The 16,578-nt window shown below is 42.1% G+C and overlaps 2 long non-coding RNA genes across 2 annotated transcripts in view; one reads left to right on the top strand and one right to left on the bottom strand.

Moving 5' to 3' along the window:
• Nucleotides 1–16,578, bottom strand: part of LOC115292874 — a 239,522-nt gene that overhangs the window by 11,757 nt on the left and 211,187 nt on the right. The gene's annotated exons all lie outside the window — the stretch shown is intronic.
• Nucleotides 8,061–8,491, top strand: LOC115292873. The gene is made up of 2 exons (XR_003909190.1): nucleotides 8,061–8,297; nucleotides 8,391–8,491. It is a non-coding gene; the product is annotated as an uncharacterized LOC115292873 (long non-coding RNA).

Raw genomic sequence — 16,578 nt, 5'->3', positions numbered from 1 at the left:
TTTCTCTGTCCCTCCCCTGCTCACTGTCTCTCTCTCAAAATAAACATTGAAAAATTAATAAAATAAAACAGGTAAGTAATCAAACTAAGCTCGATTAACACTAAAACATTTTCCTTTACGAACTCAAGGATTTCTATGACTTTATTTTTGCAAATACCATTATCTTCCTCCTGCTTGTCATGTCTCTTCCTTTTGCTTCTCATACTTCTATGCACTTAACATTTAAAGAAGCTAGACTCCACTTTGATTTTTAGACATCAAGCATCTTGAGACAGTTCTCTAAAAGTATTTGTAAGGTGTTGGGTTTTTTTTTCCCATTTCCTAGAACCCTCAGTCTTACTGCTGCAAACACTCCCTTATCTCCCACGTTTATCCACAGAATATTCACCACAATTACACCTTTCCATCCCTCCTCCATGGATGTATTTTATCTGGTTTTTCTTAATATCCCTGACAAATAGTTTAAACTCTGCTCTATCTCAGCACCTGCTTTTCCTCTGCAAGGATTAAACATTTTCACATAAAATTCTACTCCTTCCTTCTCTGTGGCCCCACACACAAAGCTCTGCTCTACTTTTGTTTAACATGGTATATCCAAGATACACATTGATCTCCACCAGCTCCTCAAAGGCATCAATCCATAAGGTTAAAGAGAATGGGAGCGAGGATACAACCAGGTGAAACACATAAAAAAATTAAGTATTGGAAAGACTATGGGAAACTCAGCAAACTAGAGAGAATCAAAACATTACAAACTGTGGATTGAGTCAGAGAGGAGTGGATGGTGATCAAGAACGAAGTTGATTTATATACCAGGAGAAATGTAATCATAGTATATGACATCCATGACCAATACTTGCACAAGTGTAGGCATAATATTGAACAGTGACTAAAAGTGTGATATAACTATATTGGAAAATGGATACACAAATACAGTGTCAGAGTTAAATCTTTTTTTTCTATAGGTGGAGGCCAGAAATGACTTCTACATTTGAATAATCAAAAAACAAAGCATGTATAATTAAATTAGAAATATTAGGCTAGGATTAAAGAAAATTGCTGGAAGTTGAAAATGCCTGCCCTATTTCCTACTCTTGGAAAATGGTAGATGATGCAATTTCCATATCTTGTGACATCTCACACAACTCTGAAACTGAATACACATCATCTTCTTCTAAAATGACACCACTTAAGTGTAACAGGACATAATTTGAATATTTCTAAAATTATGAGACTTTTGACAAGTAACACTTTGTTTAAAAAGTATTAGCTCAAAGGTCCCATTTGCTAGATTGTTTGTATAAAACACTGACCATTTCATGAAGACTTTGGTCGTTAAGTAACAAATGTGTCTCGTATGTTAAAAAAAAAAAAAAAACAGTCCTGTGACAGCGAACATGCCACCAGCTAGAGCCCTTTCCACAGCCACAGTCTGGGAATGGATTGGGGGTGAAAGAGCTGTGCAGCCTTGATTCTTCCACACCTCGACTTACCAACTAAGGGCTGTCACATGAAACTTTGATTCTAGAGACAAGCCATACTTACTTAAGCGTGGCATATACATACCCTCCCATCTCTTCGAAAAACCCTCCCTCACACCTACCTAGAAAATTCTTAAAGAGCTGTAAAACTCTTTGATGAAACTTCCCTCCCCAAATTATTAATGGTGTCCCCTTCCTGTTTACTAGATTATTCACCACATCACACACCGCCAATTACCTCTCTATATGTTTTCTCCTTTACTAGACCTTGAGGTATCTGAGAGAAGGAACTGCATTTTTTTAAACCTCACAGTGCCAAAATATTTATCAAATAAATACATTCAGGAAGTTAGACAGCTCCTATTAAATACCTGAAATTTTCATTAAATTTTACAGGAAATCACTCATAGCCCACCATCCGCTTGTGTCTGCAAGTCCAACCAACATGAAGACGGTGAGCTAAGATAACATGCTTTAATTCTTCCCGCTACACAAGAGGCGCGCTACACCAATATGCCTCCAGAGTTAAAGTGTTCCAAGGATTCACTCCTGCATTCGTGAATCTCGCAGCCTATCCCAGAAAGTCCCCAGCTTTTTCATGACAAGCATTTACATCGGAAAATGGAGGGTCAGAGTGATAGAACGCAGCAAGGAAAAGCTGCTAGTGTGAATTGTACATATTCCAAAGTCAAGGCTGAAATTCTCGAACCTCTACATCAATATTTGGCAGACCTCTGACAAGTCTCAATCAAATCACATGAATGCTAGCGTCTGTGGATGACAAATTTATCTAGAATTGGCAGACGGACCTGTCTCTTGATGAGCCTCAGCCTGCCCTTCCAAACCTATTTCCTCTCTTTCGTATTGCACAGGCCCTCCTGAAGAGCCCCAGCTTTGTTCTGAGCCTCGCCAACCCGGCCAGCTCGCCACGACTTCTCCAAATCAGCTGGAAGATATGCCTGGTTGTATTTCTGCACCAAGGACAAATTATATCATCACTGAACTCAAGAGCAACAGCCTTAATTTCTTTCTCTGCAGATTTATCTTATTTTTAGCCCATAAAACTGTAAAAGCATGGCTGGGTGAAGCAAAACAATCAGATAAAGAGTGAAGAAATCTGAGAGCAAGTGTCTGGCCCAAGAATCCACGCTAGTTCTTTGCCACCATAGAGATTAACTGACACATACAGAATGTTTCAGAAATGCAGACACCATTATAAACATTTTTTAACAACTTGAGTGAATGTGTATAAAGCAGAACTCATACAGGGAAGCAAGCCCCTTGACATCCTAACCATGCATTCCTTCAAAATATCAACATTGTGCTTTAACGGACATGCGTGACTATGGGAAGGTTGGATGCATTTAATTGGGATATTACATACTGGAGGCCAGGCTGGAGCTGCTTCGTACAAAGTAGTCTACAAGGTATAAGTCAGGCAAACCAGGCGGGAAACCCAGAAGGGTGGTCTGGATGGCCCAAATCACCACCTTAACTATTTTTCAATCCTGTTTCTCGCTGTGTGGACAATATTTATACAGAGTGAAAGGGTGAGATGAACAATGGTCCCGCAGATCTACACAAGCAGAATGACCTGCATAAATCAGTCCAGAAATGCTGGCAGGCAGATGGGCAGTGGGAGGAGCAGGTATTGGAACCCAAAGGACTAAGGTTTAAATTCTCTGAGCCTCTCAGTTCACTCACCTGCAGAAACTGGGAAAATGCAAGAGCCACTATACTGAGTGATAAGGAAGGAGCAGCTAGCATAGGCTTACCTACCAGAGATGATCACTCCAGAATAAAGCGCTGCCTTTCATTATATTTTGCCCATCCGCATAGATCAAACTCCATGCTCTGTGATGTTCGGTAGGCTATCTCACAAAACAGTGTGGAGACTGAGTGAATTTTTTTTTTTTTTTTTTTACAAACTTCTTTCTCTTCTACCACGTTCTTTTATATAAGCATTTTTTTTTTTAATGAACCCCCCTCCCAACCTTTCCTTACAGACTGCACCCCGGCCTAATTACATAAGTACCTGATGGGCTGGAACGCTTCCAAAAGGGCCTCTTAGGAAAAACAATCTGAAGGGTTTTCTTCCCCTTCTTTGGTAATTACATAATTACTCAGCTGACTAATATGAGTCACTGTGTGCCATTCTAATCTCCCAGGCACAAAATAGTTTTATTATTTTCCTTGGAACTACCTAATTACCCAATGGATAGCAATAACTCCCAGGATCTTTTCAGTGAGTAATCTGTAAAGCTCAAGGCTGAAATTCCTCCAGAAGTCTTTGAAAATGGAGGAGAACTTAGAATAATATTATCATTTGCCACATGAGACACTGAAGTTCTTGGTGAAAAGGGTGGTCCAGGGATAGGCCACAAATAAATCTGGGGGGAAGATTTCAGTCTCTGGGTACGGGAGAAGTTAAAGGCAGGTTCTCCCTGCTGGTTCTTAGAAAATAAGTATTTCAGAGCCAGAACCAGAGTAGCTGAGTGTACAACTCATCAGTGTTCCCAAAATATGTGTATTTATACCTTATATGCATCTGCTATAGTTGACCCATATATTAACTACCAGCAAAGTGTAATTACTGTTTTGATAAAACCTCAATACCAAGAGAAATGATACTCAATATATCCCAGTGGAAACCTAGTATATATTCTTTTGGAGCATGCTGCCGTCTGGAACACTGAAGTCTCCAATATGTTCTGGAATTGCTCTATGACTAACTTATAGTTGCTCAATCTCTATTAACTTCAGGAATAGATGAGGAGACGGATTCTATTGATTCTTTTCTTCCTTTATAAAAAGGAATATGGAGGAAAGTCACCTTGGCTATGAGCCCATCAGTCTATCCCAGGAAATTTTCCAGGGAAGCTCCAACTCAACAGGCACACCAGTCTTGTCTCCATGCCTTTCTTGACCTTCTGCTTCCTCTAATGTATCATCTGGCCCCAGGAATGGTGGATTTATAGAAATATTCTTTCTGGTCTACAGTCTAAAGGGTTGGGCAGGTTACATGATTTACAAAGCCAACATGTTGGCCTATGCCCTGGATATGATAGATTTCTAATAAAACGAAATGCATATTTATCCAAGCTATTGAACAGCTAAGTCTAATCGATATTAAATCTGATCAGGCCATTTTCCAACGTATAATAAAATGCTAAGTCATGTTCATAATTCAATTGTATTTAGAACTGTCCTTTATAGTTCCAGTTCATTAAAACATTTTAAGAAAAAAGCCGCATTAAATTCTATTTAGAATAATATTGAACCTGAAAAACTTCTGAAGCTTCACTAACGTGGTTGAACCTAGTAATATGCTGGTAATTTACTGAGGTAATTATTGATTCAAGTCCATGACAATGAATTTTATATTCCAAACCTTCACAGCATACTTTTTTTTTAAAGTCTCATCAGTGTTAGGAAAAATAAATAAATATGAAAAACCATTCAATCAAGGCTGACGCTTCTGGTAAGTACACCCAGGCACACACTGTAGAAGTAGCAATGCTGAAGTCATTTTGACAGTTAAACACAAACAGAGCCCCCAAACAATGAACACACAGGAATAGTACCCTGCCCCAGAGGGAGGCAGCTCTGGCTTTGAACGTTTGGAAAGGAGCCAACACGCTGTCCAGTAACTTAAACCTCTTGGAAAACAAGAGTTACCTCATCTTCTCTCCTGGAAGGGCCTCCTGATCAACATTCCCCTGCCTCAACTTGGACCCCCAATCTTTTTTGACTTTGTCAACTTGGGAAGAGAAGGGAAGGAGCGTGAAGTCAGGAAACTCATGAACATACCTATAAGCGCACAAAATCTCACTCTTTCCACGTTATGAGTCAAACAGCTGGGAAAGTTGCTTTTACAGAGATGCACTTGACCTGGGCTTGCCTCAGCTTTTAGACGACTCATTTCCTAAAAACAGACCTGGAATCCTTCCTCTTTGCAGAACTCTTGGTACCACACCAAACTAGACCAACACAGATTTAGGGGCTTTGTTTTTCAGAAGCCATTGGTTACGGTCTAAAGGCGGCTCTGGCTCCCCAAGGTACAAACAGGGCATTCAGTGAAAATAGTGGAGACAGAAAGAGATAAGATCTAGGGGCAGGAATGGTTCCAAGATCCCAGGACTGGCCATACACAGTTGGTTGACTATTGCTTCCTGCAGACCCAACTCTTACTAGAAATAAGTTTAAACGTTGTAGAGTATTTCAGTCACATTAGAAAGACACTTAGTTCAATTACTATTTAGTCTACAAAAAGTTGAGTACTAGACTCTATTTACAAAGCACTAAAGACACAATTTACTCACTTCCTTCTCTGATATTCATTACAAGCCAGCATGTGCTAGCAAGGTCCTAGGACAGGGAACCTTAATCTACCAGTTCAAGGTTCAGATTACTGTAGTAGGGACTGGCCAGGAAGGACTCAAGGAATATCTGGAACTCTAGGATTTATATAAATAGCCTTCCTACCTCCATCCCTCCCTTCCATCCTTTATTCTAATATATGTTAATGAAGGGCAGATTGTTGAGCACTGAGGATCCAATAGTGGACAGACCTACATATGGTTCTTGCTTTGTGATTACAAAACGACACAAGTTCAACTTCTCAAGTTTTGCCCAATTCGAGGATATGATTTTAATGTGAAAATTGCACAAACATCCAAGTTTTCTCTGGTCATTCATCCTTGGTATACTTTTCTTCCCCTAACTTCAAGGTCTGACTAACTTTATTTAGGCTGTACGATAGGATTTTTGAAGATACAGAAGGGACTAATTTAATATGTGCACACACTGTGGAATGATTGCCATAATTAAGTTACTCCATCACTTCTCACGTAGTTAACCATGGATGTGCGTGTGTATGTGTGTGGCCAACTCTCAACACCTACTTTTTAGAAAATTCAAGCATAAGAGACAGCATCAACTATAGGCACCATGCTGCACATTGGACACCCAGGACTTCTAACTGGAAGTTTGGACCCTTTGACCAACGTCTCCCTTTTTCCACCTCATTGGCAATCACTGCTCTGTAGGGTTTCTAAGAGCTCAATTTATTTTAATTTCACTTGTAACTGAGAACATAACTAGAATTAGTCCTGGAGTGTGTCGGCAAGGCAAGTGTGTAGGGCTGTGAGGCATAAAATAAAAATTTGGTCAACCAAGATGGAGGAGTCTATTGAGGAGTGACCGAAAAGTTGCTTTTGTTTGAATTTCTTCCCTGAACTTGTTTATCTTCTGTTGATTTTTTTTAACTTAAAAAAATTTCACTGGACTGAAACTCTCATTCAAATAAAAAGAAAACAAAGAAATGGGAGAGCCTGAGAAGTGGGGATGACTTGTGCTCCGCGTCCTGACACACACATGGATTCTATTAAAGACATCGAGAAGCACTTCTGAACAGCATCAACCCCACATTTCCTCAGTGAGCCACAAACTCAAGTGCTATTAATTCTCACCAATATTCATGAAATGATTGTCTTTTATTGTCTAACCTCCTACCACGGTCTCACGATTCCCTATACTTTTCTGACCCACAGGCGAACCTTTTTGCATCCTAGGGACCATACCAAGTGGTCATAAAATGGTCAAGGCTGCCTTTAGTCATAAGGTTTAACAGGCTGTTTGGATGGGAATCATATTGATGTAATTATAAGTAGTCTTTTTGTACAAAAAAAGAAAAGGTCTGTAATGCCTATTTTTCCTTCCCTCTCCCTGAATTCCCTGTTAGAATATGCTTGCTTTCTGAAGAAAGACTTGCTTTTTAAATATATTAATACATCACTCCCAATTTTCCTTTTTTTTTTTCTTTTTGATTCACTTCCAAGTCCTGTTGAAAGCGTTTCTTTTTTTAATGTTATTTAAAAAAACACATTACATTTTACATTCACTCTGACCATTCTCAGGTTACAAGCCTCTGAAGGGTGCTTGGGTCTGTGGCCGGGTGTATTTATTACCATTAATAAATGAGTCGCTGGTGTAAGAATGCAAATTTTATGTGGCCCATGTATAAATGAGCCTGTTAAGAATGACCAGATACACATTTTATGTGACTGCTAAATAATTATGTCAGTGAAATACAGCTTGTTGAGTTCAACATTAAAGAAAGAAATGGATTCGAATAATGTTAGAGTATTTTTTAAAACATGGTTTTGGTGAATTAAAGACATTAAAGAAAGGACAAAAGAACATGTTCAGGTTAAAGGAAGGCAATGTGGAAGTTTGTTTACCACAGTGATTCTGAAGTCCCTTCCTCCACTTGCATTCATCATATCATGAAGGCCCACCCAAATCACGACATTGCTCTTGTGTTTTCCTGATTGTCACCTGGGAAGGCAGGGATTCGATGTGGGACATCTGACGCTGAGGCTATCCACATCCACAGCACTTGAAATTGGGATGAAGGACATGGGATGTGATAATGGGGACATGGCAATGAAGGAGACAGATACGATCTCGGAGCTCCTGTTTTGGGGGTGATGGACATTTGACAACTCATCCCCCAGCACACTGTCGTGTCATAAAGGTGTGACATCTTGTTTGATGTCTGTCAAGTGGCATGTTCTCCAAAGTGTCACTTCGGTATCAAGCTGTCCCATCCAAGAAGTCGTCTGGATGCTAACGTAATGTCACTTCTCTGGCCTAGACATCGGCAGCACGTTCAGATACTACAGAAGGGCTGGGTCACCGAGCCACAGGGAGAGGCCAGGGAAGGCGGGAAGGCGTTCTGCAAACCGAAGGACTAGACAGTGTCAAAACTCCTGGGTCTGAACACACAGATACCATTTCAGAACATCTGAATGGGTGAGTAGTCACTACCCCTGGACACGATTTCAGAACTTAGTCTACATTCCCAATGCATTTATTACATATTGTACTATCCTTTCTTTTTGTCAGGAGATCTGTTGGTCTGTGAGTATGGCCTGGAAGAGACATGAGATGTTTTGAAAATATCAGAAGTCACTGGCAAAGCTTAAATGTGAAATTTTGCATAACCAGCCACATCGTATGTCTTTCTTTCCTTCTTTCCTTCCTTTCTTTCTTTCTTAAATTAGAAAGTCTGGTGATATTCTCATATGAGCGTCCATCAGCAGGATCACAGCAGAGCTCAGCTTCCCTCTAACATGGTAATGTGTCATCCCCTCTATGATGGTCTTTCCATTGCTGACGTCATTACCCTAGAGGTGGGGGAGGTTGGCAAGGTGGGTGTCCCTCGCTGACTTTATATGCCCTGCATTTAGGGGCCGCTGCTTTGTAAATATCAATTCAATCTCTAATTGCGCTATCAATACAAACAATCTAGGCTTTTCAGGATGTTGTTTTATTCCATTCCATGGATGCTGTATTGTCACCTCTATTTGTGATCCTGCTAACTCCACCCTCAACTCCTTGCACATTTTTTTATTCAAGTATTCACCTATTATACTAGTTGAGGATTGGGAGTGGGCAGATAGATGTGTAAGGCACAATCTCTGACCTCAAGAGAGATTGAAGTCCACAACCTCAAAGAGGAATTTAGAGTGGAAGAGAATAGCAGGGTTTTTTAAAAAAAATTCTTAGCCAGAGACCCAAGTGTCAGACCATAAATTCTGATCTTCTACATTTTGTAGGAGGACAAGGTCAAGACCTTTAATTTTGTCCTATGTCCTCCCTCTCAACTAGGTTCTCTGTCTCTACCCCCCCTACTGACCACCCCACCTTTAAGGAAATCAGGCATGTTATTTGAGCTAGGGGTAAGAGAACAGACCCACAGATCTTGCTCTGGAAACCTTTCAAACGCAATCCCTTAATGAGAGTCTAATTTGAGTATGTAAATGCTCAATGGCAATCTTGGGAGAAAAATTATGAAAAAAATATCCAAATGCAGAAAAATTAATCTGGCAAAGAATGTTAGAGATGGAGGAGAGGTTTCATTTTACAGGCAGGGAATTTGGGAGTAGGTAAGTGACATCTCTCAGGCCTTGGCGACAATTAGTAATAGCAGGAAGTCAACCTTAAGTTTGCAAATCCTCAGATCTTTTTTGTTATTAAACATCAAACAACAATACAGACCATCCAATAACCTCATTGCCCGCCACCCCATCCTTTTTTTTTTAGTTCTAAGGAGCAGGCAAAATTCATATTAAAAATTTAATTTTTCAATAAATTCAACAGATTGAGTTTGTTTTCTATGCCAGCCACTATTTTGGGTGCTGTTGAGACAGCATGACTCAAACAGCCAAAAGTTCTTGCCCTCAAGAACTCAAGAAGCTCACATTTCAGCGGATGAGCAGTCTTTTAATCCAACTCAGGCTTACAAGACATTAGATTTTACACCCCACAGCCCATTTACCTTCTAGGACTGTTGTAACGAACTAATGAGACAATGGCTGGGTAAAACACTTTTTGTAACATCAAAGGCTACACAAACGTTTGTTGCAAATTCTAACATCTCAATGACTGATTCAGTTCATGGACAGTCATGATGTGAAAGATCCCATAGTAATGGACTCCATCCTCCTATGAGCCACAAAATTATTCTCTTGCTTTCATCTTAACCCAAATCTGACACAAGTCTGTTGAAAGAATGGTAAGTCCACTGACTGTATTAAAAAAGGCCAGAGAACTAATGTCTCAATTTCATTACCACAGAAATATTCAAACTGAATAATTCGCTCCCCAAAGAGGTTCACTTTTTTTCTCCACAGATTTCTCCAACCTGTCCCTGTTGACAGAATTTTTTTTCACTGTCTCCACATTTCAGACGAAAAAATAAAATTAAAATGTACACGCGATCCATATTACCATAAATGCCCCTGGCCTGGCCGGCAGGGCTCACCTTTAAGAGAGAGAGAGAATGTCACCATTAAGTTGACTTTCTTCAGTGAACATCTCTTTCTCATTTCTAAGCCAGGACAAACCATTCTGTGAGCAATTGTTTCTGCACTTTCTGTCCTCATCTATGAGACTGTATTGTCTTCCGTGCAGCCAAGAATGGTGTGTAATTACACTGCCCAGCAGCCACATCTGATTTTCTGCAAAAAGTCATCAGCAATTCTTCACGTTCCCCACTTGTCTCCCAAGACATCCCTACATCCATACTTGACACTTCTTCAGACTGGGAAAGTTATTAACAGAGGCAAGACTCTAGGAGCCAAAATCACACACAACACCCAAAGGTCTGCCTCCAAGAACCATTCTTAAGGAATGAAGCAGACAATAGCTCATTATCCTTCTGGTGCCAGATTTCACCCCACAATTTGTTAGCTCCCTCTACCTTTCTTTAACACATAAATGAACTGGACCAATATAATCCACCATGTGCTTAGTTACTCAATGTCCATGCCCACCCAGAATGGGAGCTTCGAGATCCTGTCTGATGGATGCCACACTACTGTGTCTCCAACGCTCGATGGAATTCTTGCCACAATGGGGGCACTTAGCATTTGTTGAATTAAAACAGTGACAGGTTGGGGAATGCATCCTTTGAACCATCAACTTCGTGTGCCTGGGCTCACACACAACAGCCTGTTTTTCATCAACAGAACAAAAAGGCTTTCCTAATCTGCCGCACCGCTGTCTTAATTCATAGCCTACCTGCCTTTGAGGACTTGGTCTCAACCTCAACCACCTCCCTGCCACTGCAACAGGACTCAACACTCCTCTTCCCTCCCTGTCCCCCTGTCTCACCCTGCTTTGTCTCATAGGTACCCCTCTAACCAAATGCAGAGTGCATGAAATGGGATATGGGATCACATTAGCACAGCTTTATTTTGATGTATTTTTGTCAAGCCTGTTGAGACAAGTGGAAAGAAGACTGAAACAGAAGCTGGGAAAAAACTTGCCAGAAATAAGGTCAACAAGTCACTTCAGCATTTACCTTCCTGTTAGTTCGAAACCTTTTAAGTCAAGTAGCTGCTCCTTTGTCTATAGGTCAAAGCCTGAACCTGAATTAGGAGAGGAAAAAAAAGGCAAAGCAAATCCCTAATAGGACATTTTTCATCCTATGGTCTCAGATATTAGATTTCCTTCTATTTTTACTTAAGACAACAGAGGTTTATGCCTCCTTGTCTTTCCAAATCACACCCAGAGGTTGGCAATAAGGCTCCAGTTGGTAGTTAATAAATCTCAGGTAATGTATCGATCCCTCTTCATGCTTTTTTCTATTGTTCTTAAAACACAAGAACTGTCTCATTATGTTAAGGAAAAAAAAGGACGTTTCCACACTTAAATGCCAACCAAGGAAAGAAATCCCTGGGAAGCTAATAATGAAACAAAGGTGGTTTTCTTCAGCAGAACGGCGTGCGCTAAATTGCGCTTTTATGTGATTTTTAGGGCAATTTGCCACTTTCTTGGCACCACTTCATCACTTTCCTTCAGCAACAAAAAGAAAAAGAGGGACCACGATGACCTATATATTATAGCTCTAACAATGTGTGGGGCGGGCAGGCTCTCCAAGTTCATGCGCCTAATTTAATAATGGGCATTTCATTTTCTCATCTAAGAGAAACTTGAGGGCACCTTCGCATTCCTCCAAGAATTTTACTCTTCCTCCCAATTTGTTCATCTCAGAGTTTTTTGTCTTTAAATGCTGTGAACAGCAGTGGTCCGTTTGCATCCATTCTCGATGCTATATACTACTTCATTATTCACACAGATGCCTTGACTTCCCCGGAGGTTCAACTCACAGACCATCTATCAAATTCCCTCATCACAACAACGGAGACACCAAGGCCCAGAGATGTAATGTGCCCAGCCTGCCCCTAGGTAGACCCTCCATGCTAAGGGATTAACCGGCTACTAAGGTAGGTTAGGCTATAAAGAGACATTGTCAGTTAATGGTGGACAGAAACCATTCTGAGGTTAGAACCAATTTGAGCCTCATTTTCCCCATGTCTAAATGTGGAAGGACTTGACTGATTGCTCCTCACCATCTCTAGGGGTTTAAGAATCAGAATCCAACCACCCCCCAGAATGTTATTTCTTCTCTCTCCTTCGTCTTGCTGTTCCAGTTTAAGCCCTATCCCTTCCTGGCTTGTGTCTAATTTCCCATCTTTCCATGAAGACTTCCCCAATTCCTGTAAGTTAGGTCCACTGGCTCTCAGAGAACCTGTACTTCGCTGTCATTTCATCAACAAAAGTAATTAACTCATGTGTGGGGAACTCGCCGGGTCCTCTCTCTCTGCTTTGTTCAGGCGAAAGGTCCCCGAGGGCAGCGCGTCTGCCTTCATCTCCACTAAGTGCTGCGGTCACCTTGACCGAGGCGGGGGTTAGAAGACGGTGTCTCATCAGTACTTGCTAAATGAACACCACAGTACATTTTCCATAAATGAAAGACTGAGTTCATGCTTCCTCCCAGCCCTTCTGCTGGCTGAGCCAAGGGACACACACTTAGCTATTTTCACCTCCCCTAGGTCAGTCCATTCTTCTCTTTAAAAATGACTTCGTTCAGGGTTTCTGTGCTGTGATAGCAGCTTCCTGGTGTCTGATGTTTTATCTCTCATTTCAGTGTGAACAAAACAATCGAGGAAAAGTCACTTCTGTGTTGAGCGCTTTTGGCAAAACAGACCTCCCTCCTCCCTTCTCCCCCCCCACCCAGCATTTGCCCCGAGTTTGACTTCACCACAGTCTATGTTAAGAACAGCAACTAAACCTTCTTTGAAACTTTATTCACCATGGCCAACAGAAAAAAAAAAAAAAAAAAAAAGAAAGAAAGAAAAGAAAAAGAAATTCCTTTAAAACGCTCTTTAATCTAGCTGGAATGCCATTGATTGCTTCCAGATGTGCACGATACAAAAGTCAATCAAAGCTATTTATACTGACACTCTACAGTCCAAACAATCTGAAGCCAAATGCCATGTCTCCGCTTCAACGCAGCTATAAATGTCAGTTTTGTTGAATTTGGAGAGGTGTTGAAGAGTTCACGCAAGTTTGAGTTCTTGACTCTTTTAGAGCCAGTGCTAATCTTTGGGGGGGGGGAGGGGCAATAAAACCATGATACACACTAACTTTTGTAAATCCCCATCCTCACAGAGCCTACCTGACACCTCTCATAGGTGACCTTAAAAGAACCAGAGGTTAGAAGACAATACTCAGGGTATAAGACAAAAGAATGTAGCCCTTGGATGAGATACCAAACAATCTGGCCAGATCTCCAGACCCCGCCCTGAACACAAACAAGCGTGCTTGGGAGTCTGTTGGCTGCACGGTTTGTAGCGAGACCCTTTGGACACCCGAGCAAACCTACTGCTTCTCCAAAGCCGCCCCCCAAAGAAAGGCAGAGATGCGTTTGGCACTATACTTGGGTACCAGTGCGAGCCCAGCCCCGGAGCTCCAGATGGCTGGCTGGGCAGTTTGGTCACTGGGAGACATTGGCTTGCTCTCTTTTTCCACTGAAATGGGACCCCCCAGGCCTGTGTGTCCACCTTATTCGCCATCACATCCCCAGTGCTCGGCACATAGTAGGTGCCTAATATATAATAGCACAGGCTTTCGTATTTAAAAGAAGTGAACTATGGGTTTCCGTGTTTCTTTCTGGGGATATGCCAGAAAAGACACGCCGGATATTTACACAGTACAATGAAGACAGCCTGGACTATGGGACCGAGAAGCTGCAGCGGCAGATTCCACCTTGCAGACTGCAGAGTGGGGGCACTCTGACCACGCTTCACCACCCTGTGAGCCCCAGCGCTCTGTGCAGCCCGGGCAGCCCCAGATGGCCAGCTTGGGCAGCTACTGCCAAGGTACGGGTCTTCCTTCTCTGTAGGCCTCCTGCTCTTCATGCCTTTCCTTCTGCCCCACCCCGCCCGAGGTAAGGGTTTCACGTGTTTGAAAAAGCAAAGGAGCCAGAAACAACTCAACTCTGGAACTCTGGAACTGTATGTAATAAAGAATTCCAAATAAATATTAGTCGGTTTTCACCCACGAACAGCCATGGGACTTGAGCAGTATGAAATTTTTAATATGTGCAAACAGTAATTTCATACAGTTGCACCTACTACGGCGGCGGGGGGAGATCACGTGATGGACCATGCTGAAGCATCCACTGCCCTCCGTGGTAGTTCATCAGTTACAAAATGTGGAACCACCCCTGGTGGTGGCATTCACTCCCACGCTCTGCATGGAGACACGCTAGTCCATAGTGCAAACCCAGCCCCTGCCTGATTGTAAATAAGCCACCCCCTTACCTTCCCGTCTTCCTTTCTTCCTTCAAGGAAAGAGCTGAGAGGTTCCAACAGAAAAGAGACTATAGGGCCCACAAAGCTAAAACGGAAGGATGCATTCTCTTGCCTTTCACAGGGTAAAGTCTGCTGACCCTGCTCATGAACCTGAGCTTTTGAGTTAGGCTATATTCCCAAACCCAAATGCTGGCTAGCGTCTTCCTTTAACTCAAGGAAGGTCTTTCATTATAGTTTTTCATCTCTAAGATGCAAGTAAGAGCTACCTCGAAAAGTTGAGAAAAATCACACACACACACACACACACACACGCAGCATTAAAGCACTTATCACAGTGCCTGGCACATGATAAGGGTTAAGTTGATGCAGCTTTATCATTGTCACCCACCAGTTATTTCTTTACTTGTAAGAAACTTATGACATGTGAAATGATAAGTGGCACAAGATGTGCCGCCTCTGTATCAAGGGACAATTCAAACCAGTGGGAACCATGGCCATCAGGAGAGCCCTCTATCTCAAGGAGAACAGCGGCCCCTGAGCTCCAGAGACAACTGCCCTGTGGGAACAGCAGACCTGCACTTCCAAGTGTTCCAGATTTCCCAAAGACACTGGCGGTGTGGATACTTCTACAGAATGTCCCATGTTTAAATGTGACTTATTAAAAATGTTTACCATCTCCAAGTGAGCCAGCAACAACATATAGGTAGTCTTGTTTTTGTCTTTGCTGTTGAAGTTGGGCTGGGTAAAACGGAATGGGAGGAGGAAAGGGAAGGACTTTTCCCACCTGACCTAGATGACAGCAGGGATTGATATGGAACTGATGTGGAGAGAGTATAAGCCATTACAGCCATTGAAACCAAACCAAACAAACCCCACCTTTTTGGGTTCGGTTTTGCTATTTGCACCTCTAATTTTGCAGCATTAAAAACTTGCAGCCATCTTCCTCAGCCCAAAGACATCACTGTCCATTATTACACTTTTTCATCTACCCAGAGCCATTCAAGCATTTATTTTGCTCCGATGTGAAACAGAGTTTTTGAGCTGTGCCGCAGAATACCTTCTAAATCCTAAAATTCTGGTCCTCCTGACATGCATCTCAAACGTAAGATAAGCCCAAGCGTCTACCCTCCGTCCCAGATGTGAGGGAGCAGAGCTCAGAAACCCCCTCAGGGCACCACAGGTTCTTCTGGGAGTGGCTGAAACTCCCAGCCTCAGTACAACTTGATTTTAACCATCAATAGCCTGGAGACACAGATTTCACCACCATTTAAACTGTCTACTCTTGGTTTTTTAATGTTTATTTCTTTCTGAGAAAGACAGAGACAGAAAGAGACAGAGCTCCAAAAGGGGAGGGGCAGAGAGGGAGACACAGAATCCAAAGCAGGCCACAGGCTCTCAGTGGTCAACACAGAGCCAGATGAGGGGCTCGAACTCAAGAACCATGAGATCATGAGCTGAAGTCCACCACTTAACTGACTAAGCCACCCAGGGGCCCCTAAATTGTCTACTCTTAACTTCCATGCAAGATGAGGTTGGGAGAACATCCATGTTCTTTTCTTGAATAGAATTTTTTTCAGTAATGTGAACTAGAAGGCTTAAGCTGACACATATTTATTGTAGTATTGTATCTTTAGCCCAATTAGCTAGCTGAGGTTTGTATCTGAGAACCTCCCTCTCTGTATGGGTTCAAGTTAGAGTTGGTCAGAGTCATTTGCCGGAGAGCCGGAAGGCAGAAATGAAGCAGCGGCCATGACTTTCTGAAGTCCTTGTGTTCAGTGCTGGCTCCTCCTTGCTCTTACCCGTGACCACCTCGAGCCCTCACTGACTGCTGACCGGAGTCACCTGATACTTGGTAGTGGACCTGCACACTCACAGCTGCAGAGAGACAGCGCCCCTAACTCTTCAGACACACTTCCGTTCGCAGTCCC

Source organism: Suricata suricatta, chromosome 5, assembly GCF_006229205.1.
Source record: "Suricata suricatta isolate VVHF042 chromosome 5, meerkat_22Aug2017_6uvM2_HiC, whole genome shotgun sequence".
In the NCBI taxonomy this organism is placed as follows: Eukaryota; Metazoa; Chordata; class Mammalia; order Carnivora; family Herpestidae; genus Suricata; species Suricata suricatta.
This window is presented reverse-complemented; position numbering and strand designations above follow the sequence as displayed.